Genomic DNA, 20,579 nt, shown 5'->3' with positions numbered 1-20,579 from the left:
GAAACCACAGTTCCTGGAATTTTCTAACTTTCTCAGGGTATTTAGACTAATCTTCAAGATTGGAATGAACCTCAAGTGCCCAAAGCAACTCTCACAATTTACCCGACTTCTTTGGCTCATTTAAATAGAGTGATTGAGACTGGTCAGTTTCTTAAGCTAATTTGAACTTGGTATTTAGAGCTTGATTCTAAATGGATCCTAAATGGAACCAGAATATAGGGAAGAGAGGTTATCTTGTTGGCATTGAGAGAAATAGCAGAAGATACAATCTTTAAATCACAAAAAGTATCTTCTTGCATTGTACATACATTGGTTTCTGCTTTGCCTGGAGCTTCTGGTAGTATAGGCTAACTTGGTACTGACTGTGGTTAGTGAAAATGAGCGTGACTATTTGAGAGAAAATAATGTTATATACTATTTTGAGATGAAGAGTCATTTAGGAAGTGAAGATATGGTTTATTATTGGGACAACATGGAAGCATTTCATTTAACATAAAAGCCAGAAAGACAGATTTGTATTGTGTCAGTATTTTTGGGATTGTTGGCTGCATGAAGGTTTATAAAGTTAAGGGAGTTCTTGAACAGACTGAGAAGGGTCAGGCAGATTACATTTAATATTGCTTTTAAATTAATGTAGCGTGTTACGGTTAAGAGCATGTGGTTAAGACCATGTGGACTATGGGTTCAGATCACATGGGTTCAAATCCCAGCTATATCATTTGTTAATGGTGAGATCTTGAACAAGTTAGTGTGCTAAGGCTCCTCATAGCTGTTTTTTGTTTGTTTGTTTGTTTTGGAGGGGAGGTGGATAGCGTAGAGGTGAGGAGGCATTAAATGAGATATACCATGTAAATATCAGCACCACAGTATTGTACCCATGTTATTGTTACTGAAGTTCTTTTTCAAGCAACTTTTATTATTTTTAGCTTTCTATTCCCTATTGTGGTCCTAATGTAAGTCACAGGATCAAAAACAAAAACCTCAGTGGGTATTTTCTTTGATTCATAAAAATACAAGGAGATACTATGTAATAAACTTTAAATTTTAACTGCCCTTATTTAACTTCACAGATAAGCCTTGAAAGAACAATATCTATCTTGAAATTTCAAAATTAAAAAAATTAAATTCAGTTAACCTTGGATGAAAGTTTGGAGTTTTGGAATTTGTTAGAATCGTTAAGTCACTAGAATTTTGTTAAGGCAGCCCTGACTGAGTACGCCAGTAGATCAAGTTGATGGGAGCTGCCGGGACAGTGACTGGAATGTATGCTTCCATAGTGACAGTGCGGTTTATGTAGAAGGAAAGATAGACATTAATTTTTTTTAAGTGATCTGAAGTGTCTGGAAATATAGTAGACATTTTCTTTCCTGAATGCTTCTTTGGTACTAGTGTATGTTAGCATCTATTAGTGTCATGAGATAGGGTTATGTGTAATCTCTTAATCCATTTTTTGAAAAACTGTTACTGTATTAGACCCTCTTACATATTTACAAGATTCTTTAATCAACAATATGGGTTTTTTTTTTTTTTTTGACCCAAGGTTAACTTTTGTGATAAAATTTTCTTTATGAACCATTCATCTCCCTTAAACATTCCTATGTCTTTTGACATATGTATCTCTAGATGACTTCGTTTTAATCATAAGACAAATCTATGTTAAGGAAAATCAGTTTTGATGGAGGCATTTTATGTATAGTTAAAACTGCTTTTGTTTAATCGTCCCTCTTTCCATTGGAAAGGACCTTGATAGTAGTTGTTAAAAATATCTGAAATGTTTATATTAAGTTGGATACAATTCATTTTATTTTATTTATTTTTTAGGGGGGGAGGGGCAGAGGGAGAGAGAGAGAGTCTTAAGCAGGCTCCATGCCCAGCACAGAGCCTGACATGGGGCTGAATTTCACAACCCTGAGATCATGACCTGAGCTGAAATCAAGAGTCAGATGCTTAACCGACTGAGCCACCCAGGTGCCCCAAGTTGGGTACAATTTAATTGGGCTAAATGAAGTAATATATATGTTCAACAAATAATTTAAAAATTATGTGCCTGAAGAATGGAAAGTGGTTGTTGTAGGTAGATCTATCTTCTAGAAAGCTTGAAGGGTGATCTGTTCCACTTCTGTATCAGAATCCTTGATAGGATCGGCTTGGGAATCTCCATTTTAAGAAGTTTCTCAGGTGATTTTTATGCACTGTAAAGTTTTAGAAGCACTGCTGAACTCTCCACCTACAGCTTTTAGGATATTGGCTTCTGGCTCTTTTGATGGAAACTACTCTTCTCCATTAGAGGAAGAACAGGGGTAAGCCGAAGTATTGTTCCTGATGACCTGCTATGCCCTATACTGTGAAATTTTCAAAGCTTTCAGTGTCAGCCTTACTTTCTGCTCTAAGTCCTCTCTCAACTGGAGCTCCTGTGGTAAAGGAACAAGTCATATGATTGGTGATGCACAACCCAGTAGGCTGTGACAGAGGCTTTTTATGTTTCCTAAAATGTCAGTTATTCCTAAATTGTCAGTTATTTCCTAGCAATTGCTAGGAATTGCAGGTGAAGAAATGTAAGAGAGCTTAAGTGGTCTTCTGGGGCCAGGATTGAAACCAGACTCTTGACACTATACCTGCTACCTTTTTAATGGAAAGAAAATGCTGTGGTTTCAGGTATGCTTGGGTTGGAAACGTGCCTCTATCACTTACTGGCTTTACTAGCAACTCTCATACTTCCCTAAACTTCAGTGTCCCTATCTGAAATGTAGGCTCAGTAATTGTTAAATTCTAAGGTTATTGTGAGGATTAATGGTCTGATGCACATTTTTAGAGTGCTTCAACATACTTTTAATGGTTCTGATCTTGAGTAGGCATTACGATAAATGATGACTATTATTTAGCAACTTAAGGCAAATATGCCTTATGGAGTTAAGCAGTCACAGGCTAAATGAGTTTGTCACATTATGGAATATATGTCTTTCTGTTCTGAGGTGGTATGATAGCTAGAAACGAGGAAGATACAGCATGTGTGTGGGATTTTTTTGGGAGGTGGGAAAGCAATGTAGGCATCTTTTTTTTTTTTCTACCCATATTCTAATAAATTCTAAATTTGATTCTAGCGCAGACTTTTCTTAAAGCTCCAGACTTTTATAGCTCTAGATGTTTACATTGAACTCCCTAGAAGACATCTCCAATGGGTAATCCCATAATATGTCCTATTCTAACTTGGGCTCTTTCTTCCAACAGCTGATCTTCTTCCAGGTTTCTTTATATCAGTGAATGGAATTGCTATCCATCTTCATCCTCCACAAAATCTAATCTTTCACCAAATTCTTCTGATTGTTTGCCCATAAATCTCTTCTGCCTTCTCTTCACCTTCTTTACCACCATCACTTTAGTCTAAGCTACTGTCATCTCACACCTAACTTCTCCCCTGTACCTTTCTTGCTCCTCTACATAATTCAGCCAAATTTGATAAATTTTCAATGTGAAGTTGATTGTCATACTGTATTTAAAACCCTATAGTAATTTTCCCTTTTTGACTTCTGCCCCATTTTGTTTCACATATATTCCCTCTCTAGCTGTGACTGGCCTGTCACTTCTCTTTCTTGACTCTGAATGTGCTTTTCCCTTAATGCTTTTGGACCTTAGTACTTGCTGTGCCTAGACTATAACATTTCTCATAGTTTTCAGATCTTAAATAGTCTTTCTTTAGGTCTTTGCTGACCTCTGAGCTAAATCAAGTCTCCTATTACAAAGGCTCACCCCTTCCCATATTTTTAATAGCATTTATCTCTGTTTGCAGTTATGTATTTGCATTGTTATTTGATACTCTCTGATTTCCCAAGTAAAATGTAAGTTCTATGAGGGTTGAGAATTTCAGTGTTTACAAAGGCCTAGAACAGTCCTGACAACAGATGAGAAGTAATAAATGACTGACTGAAATATATAACTAGGCAGTTTGATACAAAGTGTTTAATTCTAAAGTGAGGTAAGTGCAGATGGAGTCACAGTGTTGGCATATTAAACATTGGTTTTTAGGAATACTTTAGTATTGTAGCATTTGTTTGATCGGCTTCTAATTTTAGTTTTTCTATTAAAAATAAAGATAAGTAGTGTTTTGAAATTAGTACAGATTAAGAGCTTCCAGAAGTTCATTGTACTTGAATGCACTTCAGAATAAAAACTTTCTCCTTTCCTCACATCTGCACAGGATTTGAAATTTGCAATTCAGAAACATATAGCTGATTACATACTTCTTGATGCTTACCATATGTAATGTGTTCATGTATGTTAGTTGCCTGAGGCATAACAATTTAAAAATACTACTAAAACTTGTACAAAGACAAAAAATCATAGATTTTATAGCAGGTTTCTCAGATTTTATAAAAATTAAAAAGAAATCAAGAAGATTAATATAATATTGGAATTAGGCTTGCATTTGCTTTTTGGTATTTGGACCTTAAGTTACTGTATGACTGTTGTTGGCAGATTGAATGGTTATTGTGAAAACAAGAAGACTTTAGTATTTTCTTGAAAGTTGGTTTAATACTGTTGTTTACATTTTAAAATTAGTGCTTTCAATAAGATTTTGGTTTCCAACTCTGCTGAATTCTCCCTAGGAGTGCACAACTTCAAAAATAAAGAGGCACAGTCAGCAGAAAAAAGAGGTGGTCTGAGCATTTATGTGTTAAATATGCATGTTAATTAGGAAAAAAATTAGAAAAATATGAAAACAGATGTTACATAAATTATTGCAGTCCCAGGGCAGCAGTAACTTATACACTGACAATAATTTTTATATGTGCATGTGTATATCTATTTCTAGATTTCTCAATATTTATGCAATTCCATAGAGAATAACCAGAAAAAGAACTGGTATATCCTTTCAGTGAGACTATGGTAAACATTTTTTCTGCCTACAGATTTCCGAAGAAGTCTAGTTTCATACAGTCTTACTGTACAGATAAACCCTCTGTGTTATCCAGTTCTGCCTTGTAGTCTTTCTTCTCCTTTTTGGTTTCTCTGATGGTTATGCCAGTGAGATATTTTATTGAATATATTCTGTTGGAGCAAGAAAGTAAATTACGATCCAAGCAGTGTAAGAAATGTAAAATTGACCTGAGTGTAAAGTATGTATTTAGAAACAAAACAAAGTATAACTTCTCAGGACACTGATTATGTTGTCAGTTTTTCTTTGGTTACTGTTCCACATCATGAGGAAATAGCCATCATTCTCTGAATGATATTGGCACGGTAGTATGACAGTATGTATTAACTGTTACATAAACACATTTGTCAAATACACATATCTTGGAATAGTTGAAAGATATTTGAATGTCTTTCATTCTAAAGAGCCATCCATAGAATAAAAATGGTCTGTATTTTTACAAGGGAAAAATGAGAAATAGAGACTTGCTTTATTTTAGTGGTGTAATAATTTTTAGCTCAACCATACAGAAGAAGCACGTGCCTATATTACTGTCCAAGGAGGTGTTGACCGTATTTAGGTGTATTTTGCATGTATATTATATAATTTAAAAATGAGTTGTTGGTAGCTTTTCAGGTAAGACTGAAAGTTAAAATAAGGAAATGCTACATCAGAATGTAATCATTTTCTTTATCAAACAAAGAAAACATGAGTTGTATTCGATACAAGAGCACAGAAGTTTCTGTTCATCTGTCTAGAGATCAATGCCACATTCATTCCTATTCTTTAGAAATCATACCTTGCTATTTGGTTTTAATAGCATATGATGCTAAAATGTGTTTTAAGTAAGTAATTTCTTTTGAATCTCACTATGTTTCAGTTATATCTATTATCATAATGTTTTTCAGTTCTGTGTTATTTATGTTTCACATTATATTACCTAATTACTTTTGTACATATGCTGAGCCACCAATAAGTTCAAACAGGTTATAGGGAGTAAACTAATACAGAATGAAATCTAGAGGAAAGTGATGATAATTTATTATGATAGTTTAGTAATTTATTATATTAAGAGATTCTTTACTTAAATTAGATAACTTTAAGAAATTCAGTTTTCATTCTTGCAGATTTCATACAGGTTATATCTATGTCAGATATGATTTTTGGAAGAATATTACTAAAGGTGGTATTTTTCTTTTTCTTTATGCAGGAAGGTTGTGGAAATTTTAAATTCACAAATAATATTTACTTGTTACACTGATACATCAGTATTCTAATTTTACATTTTATTAATGCTATGGAATCCTTTTCAATGGAATTTTTTTCCACATGTTTTCAAATGTTAAATTTCCAATTTTTTTATTTTATGTAATTTCAATACTTGGTATTATTTTACTATATTAGAATAGTGTGTTCATTATTTGAACACTTTTATGTCATTTCAGTGAAATGAAGTTTAACATGTGATTTGTTTTATATTAAGGTGTTTTTATTTATTTTATTTTATTTTTTTTATTTTTTTAAAGATTTTATTTATTTATTTGACAGAGAGAGACACAGCGAGAGAGGGAACACAAGCAGGGGAAGTGGGAAAGGGAGAAGCAGGCTTCCCGCGGAGCAGGGAGCCCGATGCGGGGCTCGATCCCAGGACCCTGGGATCATGACCTGAGCCGAAGGCAGACGCTTAACAACTGAGCCACCCAGGCGCCCCTAAGGTGTTTTGATTTAAAATTTTTTTGTATTATAATGCCGTTTATTGTAGGTATAATGAAATGATTTCCTTTCTTCCAGTAGTTAAAATTGATGATAGAAAAAGTGATTAGTGAGTAGGCTAACAATTATCCTCTAAAAGCCTAAAATAATATGCCATAAATTTTTTCAGCTTTCCTTTTTCATTGTTTGCTTTGGTTTAAGGTTCCTTCTGGGATAGGAATGTTTGAAGCTATTTTATTTATTTATTTTTCTAGGTATTTGCTTTTTTGCCAGCAGCTCAGTTGAGGGAAAACTCAGCTGATTTCTATTTCTTCATTCTTCTTTGCTTCCTATTTGCCAATCAAGACTTGTATTTGGAGAACTGTTTTGTACTGAGTCTGAAGTCATCTTTGACCTGTAACAAGAGCATGCATTTTCAAGTGTCAGTTAGATTTGTGGATCAATAAAGGTCTCCTGAAAGGTAAGCGTATATTTATTCAAAATGTACATTCAAAAATTGAATACCATCAATACCTGTCTTAGTCTGTTTGGGCTACTCTAACAAAAATACCATAGACTTGGTGACTTATAAACAACAGAAATTTATTTCTCATAGTTCTGGTGACTGTAAGTCCAAGATAAAGGTGCCAGTGCTTGATTCATAGACCACCATCTTCTTTATGTGTGTTCACGTGGTAGAAGGAATGAGAAAGTTCTATGGGGTCCTCTTATAAGGGCACTAATCCCATTCATAAGGGCTCCACCATCATGACCTAATCACCTCCTAACGGCCTCACTTGAATACCATTACATTGGGAATTAAGATTTCAGCATATGAGTTTTGGGGGGACAAAAACATTTATCGGTAACAATATCCTTATATGGTAATGTGTTCTGTAGATTCATGTATAAAAAGTGTGTGTGTGAGTGTGAGAGAGAGAGAGAGGGTGTTTATACATACTGCCGTATTTAGATTGTAGGCTTCAGGGAATGATGTTGTTCACTAATAGTTACTCAGAGTTCCCTGATCAGTTTCTTTCAACTTCTTATATCTAGTCACCAGTTTCCAATCTTTTCCTAATTGTTTTCCTTCTTGTTTAACTGAGCCTTGGGGGGGGGGGGCACTTAAAAATATTTTCCTGCTGGGAGACTTTCAGCACTTTCCCTATAGAATGCTTTTTGTATTCGTATCTGTCTCTTCCCCCCTTGGCACCCGCCTCCCTTCACTGAATTAAAAGAGTAGCAAAAGTAGAATTATTGAATTTGGAGTTGAAGATATATCAGATAGGAGGCATTCACATATTTTTTTTAACCACAACCCATTGTAAGAAATAAATTTTACATTTATGAGCCATTTTCCACAGGTATAAATGTACCAATGAAACTGAAATAAAAGTTGAAATAGTTTTAACCGTAACTGACTGGAACGTGTGCTGTGCTCTATTCCATTCTAATTTTTGATATTTCATTTAATACATGCTCCTTCCTATAACTGAATTTATTTCCCTATCTAATAGTGGATTGCCTTTGCAGTTTTAAAATCCATACTTTAGATCACTTTATGTTTGTTCATGACTGACTCAGGAAGTACATGGAATCAGATAGTTTGTTTTCCATCTCAGTCAAGCTGCCATTTCTCTTGTCTTCTCCATGCTTCTGATCTCTCTCTGTATTCACTGTAAGCTATCAAATGATGTGGTCAAAGAGCTGAGTAACTACTGGGAAATACCAGAACACTTAACTTGGTTCCTCTATAGTATATGAGAACACAGGTACAAATGGTCAAATCTCAAAATTTGAAAAGGGGATAAATCTTTGATAGAATCATCCTATTATAGTAAAGTATATATTTCTTTATTCTCCTCTTGCTCGTTCTATGTATATTATATGTGCAGGATGATGCCCTCAAGCCATTCCTGGTTTAAAACATTTTTAACTTGTTTTAAGTCCTATATACCAGTTAGAATAACTCAGATCCTTTCCCAAAGTGGTCTCTTCTAGTACGCATTCCCATCATATTTAATGTTTTTATCCTTTAAAAAATTGCAAGCATTTTTTTCTGATTATAAAAGTTGTGGTAGAAAGGTTGGCATATATAGAAAAATAAAAAGATGATACAATTTATCCTTAGTCAAATGCAGCGAAAGGAGTTCTAAAAGGGAAGTTCATAATAGGGATAAATGCATACAGTAAGAAAAAAGAAAGAGCTCAAATAAACAACCTAACTGTATACCTAAAGGAACTAGAAAAAGAAGAACCAACTAAACACGAAATTAGAAGAAAGGAAACAACAAAGAGCAAAAATAAACGAAATAGTGACTAAAATGACAAGAGAAGGTATCAATGAAACTAAGAGCTGTATTTTTTTTTTTAATTTAAAAAATTTATTCAGAGAGAGTGCACAAGTGCGTGTGAGTGGGGGGAGGTGCAGAAGGAGAGAACCCCCAAACAGACTCCTCACTGAGTGTGGAACCTGACACAGGGCTTGATCCCACTACTCAAGAGATCACCTGAGACGAAACCAAGAGTTGGATGCCCAACCAGCTGAGCCACCCGGGCGCTGCAAGAACTGTTGCTGTTTTTTTTTTTTTTTTTTTTTTTTTTTCAAAATAAAAACAAAATAGACAAAACTTTAGCTAGATGTACAAAAACAAGAGGACTCAAAAAAATGAAATTAGGAACTACAGAGGACATTTTACAACTGACACCACAGAAATACAAAGATCGTAGGAGACTACCATGAACAATTATACACCAACAAATTAGACAACCCAGAAGAAATTCCTGGAAACATACAACTTACCAAGACTGAATCATGTGAAATAGAAAATTTGAACAGACCGATCACTAGTAAGGAGATTGAATAAGTAATGGAAAACCTCCCAAGAGCATCTTGGCTCCTTTCACAGTTTGACTATTGTGAACATTGCTGCTATGAACATTGGGGTGCATGTGCCCTTCATTGCACTACATCTGTATCTTTGGGGTAAATACCTAGTAGTGCAATTGCTGGGTCATAGGGTACCTCTATTTTTAACATCTTGAGGAACCTCCATACTGTTTTTCGGAGTGGCTGTACCAACTTACAGGCATGTGTTGTGATGAGCACTGGGTGTTATGTGCAACTAATGAATCATTAAACACTACATCAAAAACTTACAGTGGCTAATAGAAAGAAGGAAAGAGAGGAAGGGGAGGGGAGGGGAGACAAGGGGAGATGAGGACAGATGAGGGGAGACAAGACCTCCCAAGAAAGAAAAGTCCAGGACCAGATGGCTTAAAAGGTGAATTCTACCAAACATTTAAAGTAGAATTATTGCCAGTCCTTTTCACACTTTTCCAAAAAATAGAAGAGGCAATACAGTTTACCCTTAAACAATATGGGTTTGAACTAGTGTGGATCCAGTTATATGTGGATTTTTTTTTATATATAGTACGGTACTATACATATATTTTATCTTCCTTATGAGCTTCTTAATAACATTTTCTTAGTTCATTGTAAGATTATAGTATCTAATACATATAAAATACAAAATATGTCTTAGTTGACTGTTTATGTTATTGGTAATACTTCTAGTCAATAGTATGTTATTAGTAGTTAAGTGTTTGGGGGGTCACAAGTTATGCATGGATTTTCACTGAATGAAGTGCCAGTGTCTCTAATCTCCACATTAAGAGTCAACTCTATTTCCAAAGCCATTTTATGAGGCCAGCATTACCCTGACACCAAAACTGGGTAAGGATGCTACAAGAGAAGAAAATTATAGGCCAGCATCCCTGATAAAGACAGATGCAAAAATCATCTACAAACTGAACAGAAATGAATTCAACAGTATCTTAAAAGGGTCAAATACCATGATCAAGTGGGATTTGTTCCAGGGAATCAAGGATGGTTCAACATCCACAAGTTAGTCAACGTGATATGCCACTTAATAAAATGAAGGATAAAAATCATATGATAATTTCAACAGGTGCAGAAAAAGCATTTGACAAAGTTCAACATTCATTTATGATAAAAACTGACAACAAAATGGGTATAGAAGGAATATACCTCAACATGATAAGGCAATATATGACAAGTCCACAGCTTACATCATGCTGAATGGTGTAAAGCTTAAAGCCTATCTTCTAAGATCAGGAATAAGACAGGAATGCCCAAACTTGCCTTTTGTTTTTTTCTTCCTTGCCAGGACCTAACTGTTCTTTATGTGGACTATTCATCAGAGTTATTTTTGCAGTGAGCAATTATGATGAAGGAGGTAATGTTCCCTATATGCAAAGAGCGAATCTCACCATTTTTATTTGACCTAGTACTGGAAATCATGGTGAGAGCAATCAGGCAAGAAAAAGAAATAAAAGGCATTCACATCAGAAAGGAAGATGTAAAACTGTATTTGCAGAGATATTATCTATAGAAAACCTTAAAGACTTCTGAAAAAAAAAAAAACTGTTAGAACTAATAAATGAATTCAGTAAAATTGTAGGATAAAAAATCAATATAAAAAAATGTGTTGTATTTCTATAAACTAACAATGAACTATCCAAAAGCAAAATTAAGAGAACAGCCCCATTTACAATTGCATCAAAAAGAATAAAATGCCTAGGAATAAATCAGTACACTGAAAACTATGACATTGATGAAAGAAATTGAAGACGGCACAAATAAATGGATAGATACTCTGTGCTCATGGCTTGGAAGAATTAATATGTTAAAATATCCATACCACTCAGAGCTATCTACAGATTCAATTAAATCTCTATCAAAAGTCCACTGGCATTTTTCTTAGAAATCAAACATACAATCCTAAAATTTGTATGGAACCACAAAAGACCCGAAATAGTCAAAACAACCTTGAGAAAGAACAAAGCTGAAGGCATTACACTTCTGAATTTAAAATTATATCACAAAGCTTTAGGAATCTCAACAGTATGGTATTGGCATAAAAACAGACACACAGATTAATGGGACAGAATAGAGAGCCCAGAAATAAACCCACACATATATAGTCAATTAATTTTTGAAAGAGGAGCCAAGAATAGACACTGGGAAAGGATAGTCTCTTTAGTAATGTTGTGAGAAATTGGATCCCTATCTTATACCATATAGAAAAATCAACTTTAAATGGACTAAAGACTTAAAAATCTAGAGGCAAACAAGGGTAAGCTGCTTGAAATTGGTCCTGGTGATAATTATTTGAATTTGACACCAAAAGCAAAGGGAAGAAAAGGAAAAATCAAGTAAGAGTACATTGACGGGTGCCTGGGTGGCTCAGTCGTTAAGGTCTGCCTTCGGCTCAGGTCATGATCCTGGGGTCCGGGGATCGAGCTCCACATCGGGCTCCCTGCTCCGTGGGAAGCCTGCTTCTCCCTCTCCCACTCCCCCTGCTTGTGTTCCCTCTCTCACTGTCTCTCTCTCTGTCAAATAAATAAAATCTTAAAAAAAAAAAAAAGTACATTGAACTAAAAGGCTACTGAGCAGCAAAGGAAACTATCAACAAAAATGAGAAGACAACCTACCAAATAAGGGGAAATATTTGCAAATTATATATCATATAAGGGGTTAATATTCAAAATACACAGAGAACTCTCACAACTCAATGGTAAAAAACGCAACCAATTTGATTAAAAAATAGGCAGAATAACTGAATAGACATTTTTCTAAAGAAGACACACAAATAACCAAGATCTACATTAAAAGGTGCCCAACATCACTAATCATCGGGGAAATGCAAATCCAAACCACAGTAAAATCTCACCTCACACCTCTTAAAATATGATCAAAAAGATAACAAGTATTGCTGAGGATATGGAGAAAAGGGAGCCCTTGTTCACTGTTGGTGGGAATGTAGATTGGTGTAGCCACTATGAAAACAGTATAGAGTTCCTCCAGAAATTAGAAATAGAACTACCTTAAGATCCAGCAATTTGACTTCTGGGTATATATCCAGTAGAGTATTGACATGATACTGCCCTTATGTGTTCATTGCAATATTATTTACAGTAGCCAAGATTTGGAAACAACTTAAGTGTCTACTAGTAGATGAATGGATAAAGAAGATGTGGTGTGTGTATATATGTATACACACACACACGATAGAGTATTCATATATACAATGGAGTATTATTCAGACATGAGAAAGAAGGCATTCCAGCCATTTGTGACTATATAGGTGGACCTTGAGTGCATTATGCCCAGTGAAATAAGGCAGACAGAGAAAGACAAATACTGCCTAGTATCACTTACATGTAGAGTTTATAAAATAAGGGAAAAAAAGTCAAACTATAGAAACAAAGAGTGGAAAAGTAGTTGCCATGGGCTGGGGGGGGGGGGGGGTTGGTGAAGAAAATAGGGATAGGTTGGTAAAGAGGTACAAACTTTTAGCTATAAGATGAAGATCTAATGTATAACATAGTGACTATAGTTGATATCACTGTATTACAGAAGTGAAATTTGCCAAGAAATTAGAAATGTAATGTTCTCACTAAAAAAAAAAAGGTATGTGCAGTTGATGGATGTGTTAATTCCATTAATCCAGTTAATTTATCAATTAATCATTTTACAATGTATATGTACATCATATCATGGTGTACACTTTGAATATCTTACAGTTTTATTACATTATATTGAGGTCAGTTATACCTAAATACAGCTGAACAAAACTTAAAAATATAAAAAAAAGAAACCAAAAAAAATTCCAGCTCCTATAATATGGAGATGTACTGATCTAACATTTTAAAAATACAACTTTTTTTTTTTATTTTACTTGAACTTAAGAGAGGAAATAACAAAACTGAAATGGAACTTAAATAAGTGAACTTTAGATAAATATTTTTTCAAAACCAAAAATATTTGTTCTTAAGAGCCTTCCAATATTAAAGAAGACTATGGAAATCTTTAAATACTTTGATAATAAGAAAATAGGGAAAGACTCTTCTAAAAGCAATGTATCTTTTTATTTTAAAATCATTTTCTTAAATCATTTCTTGAGGTAGAATTCACATAACATAAAATGTAGTACACAATAGAATTTAGCACATTCACAGTGGTGCGCAACCTCCACCTCTCTGAAGTTCCACACGTTTCCATCACTCCAAAGTAAAACACCTTACCTTTTTAACAGTTTCTCCTCCTTCTGCCCTTTCCCCAGTCCCTGGTATGTGCCAACCTGCATTCTGTCTCTATGAATTTATTCTGAATATGTCATGTAAATGGAATCCTACAGTGTTATATGACCTTTAAGTCTGGCTTCTTTCACTTGGCGTAATGTTTTCAAGGTTCATCTATGTTGTAGTGTGTATGAGTACTTCATTACTTTTCACATTCAAATAATACTCCATCATATATATAAACATTCGGTTTGCTTTCACTTTTTGGATATTATGAATAGTGCTTCTGTGAATTCATATTTATATATATTTATTTGAGTACTTGTTTTCAGTTTCTTTAGATATATACCAGGAGTGAAATTGCTGTGTCATATTATAATTCTTTTAAATTTTTGAGGAACTACTCACTTGTTTACCACAGTAGCCTCAGCATTTGATATTCCCACAAGCAATGTATGTGGGTTCAGTTTTTTTCACATCTTGCCAATACTTGTTATTTTCCCTTTTTTTACGATAATCAGAATGATCATTATGATTTTAAGATCATTGTGAATGCCTTAGAGCCAAGTAATATCATAGAGAAATGATTATATCTGGTATTTCTTATATAGCAATTATATATCAATTCGGAGTATCACTTAATTCTGTTTTCCTTCCAGCATTAACTGATACATGGACATTGTTTTCCAGAATAAAAGATTTCTTACTTTTCTTCATTTTCTCAAAATCATTACTATATTTTATTTCATATTTCTACCATGTTTTTTTTGTGTGTGTGTGTGTGTGTATGTGTAGTTCTATGTTTTTGGCCACAGTTTTAAGTTACCATTCTTTTTGTTTAATTCTCATTGGAAAACTATGTCTCTGTTATTATGGATAGCACACTACAATTGTACTTCCAGGTTCCTTCATCATAAGATAACATTTTTGTAAGGTTATCTACGTTCTTTTTGAAGAAATACCTCACTTATCCTGGACGTTCTATTTTAGTATGAACCAGTGAACCAGAGCTTCCTTGGCCTTTTGCTGAAGTGTCATTCCCAGATTTCTTTTAGTTATATTACTGGATTAGTTCCAGTATTGCTTGGATCTCATTGTCATCTTTATTCTTAGGTTTCTTTAAATAAATTTTCAGAAGGCTAAATGGTGAAAGTTGTATTTTCTGAGTTGTACATATTAGAGCTTTTTTTTTTTCTTTAGAAAATGTTTTTCTTTTATTCTCGCCGTTGATTGATCATTTAGCTGGGTATATATTTCTAGATTTAAAATAATTTTTCTCAAAACTGAATCTTTTGCTCAGTTTTTTCTACCATCCCTTATTCCTTCTAAGAAATTTGAAGCTAGTCTCACTGAAAAATGTTCTATGTTATATCACAGTGAAAACAAAATAGAAATTCTTAACTTCATTAAGCTTCAGTTTTAAGGTAGCAAAGTCTACAAGCAGCTAGATAAATAAATACATTAAATATATAGTAGGTTAGATGGTTGTGCTATGAAGGCAAATAAAGCAGTGACTAGAGGATAGAGAGTTCAGAGTACAGTGAGAGGGATGGAAATTTTAAATAGGGTGGTCAGGGAAAGTCTCTCAGAAAAGGTAACATTCTAGTAAAAACCTGACAGAGGTGAGGAGTGAGCATCTCAAGCAGAGGGAACAAGAGGTGCAAAGGCCCTGATGTTAGAATACTGCTGATGTGTTCAGGAACAAGAGCGTTCAGTGTGGCTACAGCAAAGTGAGGGGAGAATAGTAGGATTAAATTACAGAGGTGACTGGGAATCTAGGTCTTTTAAGATATGTGTTTAGCTTTTATTTTGAATGATATGGGGAGCCATTGGTGAGTATCATCTTGTTTATAGTTTAAAAGAATTACAGTTAATTTAAAATCAATTAAAATTGATTTTAAGGGAGCAAGGGCAGAAGCAGAGGGATCATATAGAAGGTTAGAGATGAGAGATGATTGTGGCTTGACCAGGATTTGCTGATGGATTAGATTTGAATTATGAGAGAGAGAGAGGAGTTAAGAATGACTCTAGTAATGTTTTGTTCTGAATAATAGGAAAGATAGAGTTTCATTTGATAAAGAAGGGGAAGATTATGCAAGGTGTACATGAGGGGGAGAAGGCTAGGAATTTGGTTTTGAACATGCTGAGTTAGAGATGTTTATTAGATACCAAGTGGAAAAGGTCAAGGGGACAGATACACTGGTCCAGAGTTAAGGTGAGAGGTCTGAGATAAAGGAGATAAACCATGGAAATCGTCAGTTGTAGATGGTATTTTTAAAGGGGTAATATTGATGTAATCCAGTAAATATAGCTAGAGGCAATTGAAGGTCCTAGCTTTGGAGTACTCTAAGTACTTAAACAGGGTTAGGGAAAGTAGAAGTAGTAGAGAAGGCCAGGGACCGAAAACCCAGTGAGGTAAGAGGAATTTGGCTTTCAGAAAATCTGAAAGCTAATGAACCTAAATGGTGTAAATATTTCAAGGAAGAAGAATGATCATCTGTGACATGCTGCTGAAAGGTGAAGTTATGGATGAATTGTGAATTGACTGTTGGATTTAGCAATGAGAAGTCATTGGTGACTTTGAGAAGAGTAGTTTTAGTAAAGAACAAAATCTGACTGGAGTCGGTTTAAGGGAGAGTGGAAGGAGAAACATGGCAGCTTAATAGGGAAGTTGAAGTTAAGAAAGGATTTTTTTTTTTTTTTTTTTTTTAAAGTAGAGGAGAAGTAGTATACATCAATCAGTATTAAGATTTCTTCGGTGAAGAGGAATAACTGATGATACAAGAAAATGGAGAATGGCTGAAGCAGTATGTACAAGTGGAGAGAGAGGTTGGGCTTAGATAAGAGCATAGTTGGTCTGTCCTTAATAATAGAAAGGAAGGCAGAGATACATGCACAGATCCATGTTTAAAAATCTTCAGTCAAGCTTTGTACTACTTTCAGGGTATGTGGCATACAAGAAGCATCATGATGACTAGTTGCTTCCCACTTCTTTAGGATTGTTTTATTCTGTTAACTCACCCCTTTGTGCTTTTTGTGTTAGCACTATAAATGAGTGGTGGTTTCCAGTTTAGGAATTTTGTGTTAAAAAATTTTTTGTTGTTAATGGAATTAAGACCTACAACAGGCATTTATGAGTGATACACATCTTGAAGTTTTTGAAACTTGATATTTATGTAAATATTTCTATAGTATGTCCTTGAGAGCCATCAAGCTACATTAAAATCAGAAGCAGAGCCATTGACTCCTTTCTCATACTAGCCTTAGGGAGCTTATGGTTCAAATGCACTTATCAGAAAAGTGATAAATTGCTTCATGTCCTAGATTGTTTGAACCAAGGGTGAAACCATGAATGTAAAAATCCACGAATGCCAAGGGTCTGTTGTGTTCCTTATGACTCGTATTTCTCCTAGTTACTGCAGCCTAGGAGTATAGTCGATGAATATGGGATACAGTAATAGCATCATTTTAGTGTTTTCTTTCTGGTATAGTATGACTTCTGGGATCACTACATGTGTTTCTGAGTTGCATAATGTTCTTCCTACCTATTCTTTACAAAGTTCCCAGCTCTCTGTGGTGATGAAACTCCCCCTCTGGCTATAGATATTGCTCATGGTGTCTTGTGACATGATTTAAGCGTCTTGTTCACTGTGCTCAAATACTGTTGAGCTTAATTTAGTAAGGATAACAGGTGGGACAGGAGCAATTCTAAAATCAAAAAACTGAGCAGCCTTGTGCTTATGATTCCCCATACTACGTAGGTGCTACAGACCCTTCCATTCCCTAAAACCTGGCACAGGCTCCTTGATCACTGGGCTGGAAAACATTTTGAGTAATATCACCTATATATTCGTAAGTCCACTTGTGCACTTAGGACACATCTACTGAGAGTAAGGATATTTGGTATACTAGCAATTTACTTAGTACTCTGTCTTTGGGAGCCTACTATTTATGGATGTAATAGAAATAAGATGACTTGTGCTTCTTGAAACTTTATTTTGATTACCTCTAAATGTAGGTTGTAGCTTATTGCCTTACCTTTTAGGCAAGAATAAAAGTTCTCTCATTTTCTTTTGGTATGTACCCACATCACATCATTGTCTAACATGGGAAATGTATCTGTTATTTTGTGGTAAGGCTACCAGTACTTCATGGGTTGACTCTGAGAAGATACTTCAGGGAATTCTTCTTTTCATAGGTGAACAGTTTAATGTGTCATAGACCACTCCTTCATCATATTCTTAGTTGATTCCCTGTTATATAACTTTATCATTTAACATCATTTAATGTATCTCCATCCCTGGGCTTCATATATACATTTGTCCAGTGGGTTGCCATTTTGTCACCTGGGACTTGGTTTCTGTGTTTAGGTTACTGACGTAAACCATTTGCAGTGACTTTCCCTTTACAAGCACAAAATTTTATGCAAAAATCCCAGCTATCTCATTCTGACACACTTGTGTTCCTTTGCAAGCTAATATTGATGTCCATCCTCAAACCTCTAATTCCATCCTAATAGTTTTTCTAAGTTAAACAAGATGAACCATTATCTCTGTGCGGTTTTATGCTAGTGGCATATTTTGAGTAACACATAAAGATGGTTCTTAAATCCTATTCATTGAATTAAAAAATTTTAAGTGGAGAAGATCTTTGGGAATGTTGGGGAGGTCAAAGGTAATTCTCTGTTAATAGACTCTAAAATGTCATCAACTTTGAGAGTAGAACCAATCTGAATTCATCTATTCATTTGATCAACAGATATTTATTAACTGTTTACTCTATGGCAGGTACTCAGCTAACTTAAATAAATATATCATTTTAAGATGTCTTTCTTTTTAAATTGGATGATGTAAGGAACAATTTTCTTTTTTTTTTTTTGCTAAGTTTATTGTGAATTTTTTTAGGTTTTCAATATACATGCACTGTATATAACTCTCACCTTTCAATAGTGAAGAAACAGCCAATTCTAGATAAAACTGAAGTGTGGAAAATACAGAATCTGTTTCACATTCTCTTCGGCTTACTCACTTTTACAAAGATTTAATGGATGGTGAAATTGACCAACAGTTTCAGCTCTACTTCCTTGCAGTTCTGCTAGTCTTTTCTGGTACCTAGAAGACCTGAAAGAAGCATCATGAATTGGAAGGGAGAAGTTATATGAACACATAATTAGACAAATAGACAGCGGATCCTTTATAATTGAGAGGTGACTGTATTTCTACTTTACATAGAAATTTGAAGTTTTTACTTTAGGTATTCCCATTTAGGAATACTTTGTAGTTTGTGAACAGCTGACTCATTTAAAGAGGATTTTAAAGAAAACTTTAATTTGTAATTATTGGACCATTATGAAACTAACATTTTATTTATTGTTGAGACAAAATAAGGTTTTAGTTATTAGAAATGTGTTCAGAATTTTATAAATGACATGAACTAATTTTGCCTCAACTTAACAGTTACTTAATTTTTTTCATCATGTAGTGAAATATTGGCTGGATATTTTGAAAGCCTAAATTACTTGGAATGTATTTGAAACCCCTCTTCTTATGTACTTCTGTTCAAAATGTTACTTATTTTTGGATCATTTCTAGTATAGGCTTAAAGTTTGGAGTTTTACATTTACAGTCTTATAAAGACATAAATATATTTATGTTAGTTCTGTTGGAACTAAATAATTTTATCCACATAATTGTCATTCAGCTGTAGCTGTCTGGAATAAAATTTCTGGAAATAGGTAGCCATTTTCCGTATGAAATAACCATTTAAAAGTGTTTTTCATCTGATAGCATGTATTTTATTTTTTATAAATAGCACAGAGCAAATGAAGTATTTAACTAAGGGAGATTATCAGCTCAAGTTCAATAATATGTTGGTTGACATTATTAAACTGATGATATTTTATAATTAAAAAAATACTTTCATTATTACATTTATAAAATACATGTGCTTTTGTTATATCTTATGTGTTAATCTAATTTCCTATTGTAGTTACCGATTGAAAGTGAATTGTGTACCAGTGGGGTTCTAAAACCTTGACATTATTTTAATCTGATAACAAATGAGTTTAAGTTCATGTTCTTTCAGTTGTTGGCAACAAATCTAAACCTGTATTTTTTTGGATTTATGAGGATAAGTCCTGCTTTGGCAATCTTGTAGATCCTCCAGAGAATAGTTAAACAGTGATTAATCATTGTTTCTTCACTGAGTGTGCAGAAAAGAATGGAAAAGCTGCATTTCACACTTCTGAAGCAATTAATCCCCATGATCTTAGCCAGGTTTGTCTTGTAGATAAGTCGGGATACAAAACGGTACCTAATTTATCAATGTATGCATGCCATAAAGTATAAAACACACAATTTATTTCATATCATTTATAGTCAAATGTAAAAAAAGAGTGACTTTGCCATATCCAAGAGTGTTTCCTACATTACCTTCATATAAACTAAGTACCAGAGATTACAATGGGATTCCTGTTTATTGTGCACATCTGGTGCAGTCACTATGCATTTTCTCATTCACTTGCTGGCATTTTTAGTGATTGTGGCATAAATCACCTTGCTAATCAGAAACATAAGTGACGGGAAGTCATCTCCCTTTTTTGAACAATGGGAAAAAACATATGGCTTCTCAGACAGGACTTGGCTGTTACACTATTTATGTGGCATTATATTCTGTATTTAGAATTTCATATTAATTGCAGTAGTTTGATTGAAGGCATGGAATACCCAGGGTTTGTGGTCAAAGTATTTGTTTTGTACCATTTCTGTAACAAATAAACAGAAGAAGGTAAAATTAACTGCCTTGCATAAAAATTTTTTTTTAATAAAATCTACTTTGGTAAGAGTTTTTAAGATTGAGATGAATTAAA

At 34.2% G+C, this 20,579-nt stretch overlaps 1 protein-coding gene across 6 annotated transcripts in view; it reads left to right on the top strand.

Moving 5' to 3' along the window:
* Nucleotides 1-20,579, top strand: part of TBC1D5 (TBC1 domain family member 5) — a 568,425-nt gene that overhangs the window by 152,233 nt on the left and 395,613 nt on the right. For 4 of the 6 annotated variants that reach the window (XM_032408765.1, XM_032408771.1, XM_032408769.1 and 1 more), the window contains one exon: nt 6,880-7,085. The exons of 1 other annotated variant lie outside the window; for it this stretch is intronic. The gene's annotated coding sequence lies outside the window, so the exon portion shown is untranslated. Of the gene's footprint in view, nt 1-6,585; nt 6,628-6,879; nt 7,086-20,579 lie in introns of those variants that run through there. One more of the 6 variants, XM_032408766.1, reaches the window with a different exon arrangement.

Source organism: Phoca vitulina, unplaced genomic scaffold (genome assembly GCF_004348235.1).
Source record: "Phoca vitulina isolate PV1807 unplaced genomic scaffold, GSC_HSeal_1.0 scaffold10, whole genome shotgun sequence".
NCBI lineage: Eukaryota > Metazoa > Chordata > Mammalia > Carnivora > Phocidae > Phoca > Phoca vitulina.
This window is presented reverse-complemented; position numbering and strand designations above follow the sequence as displayed.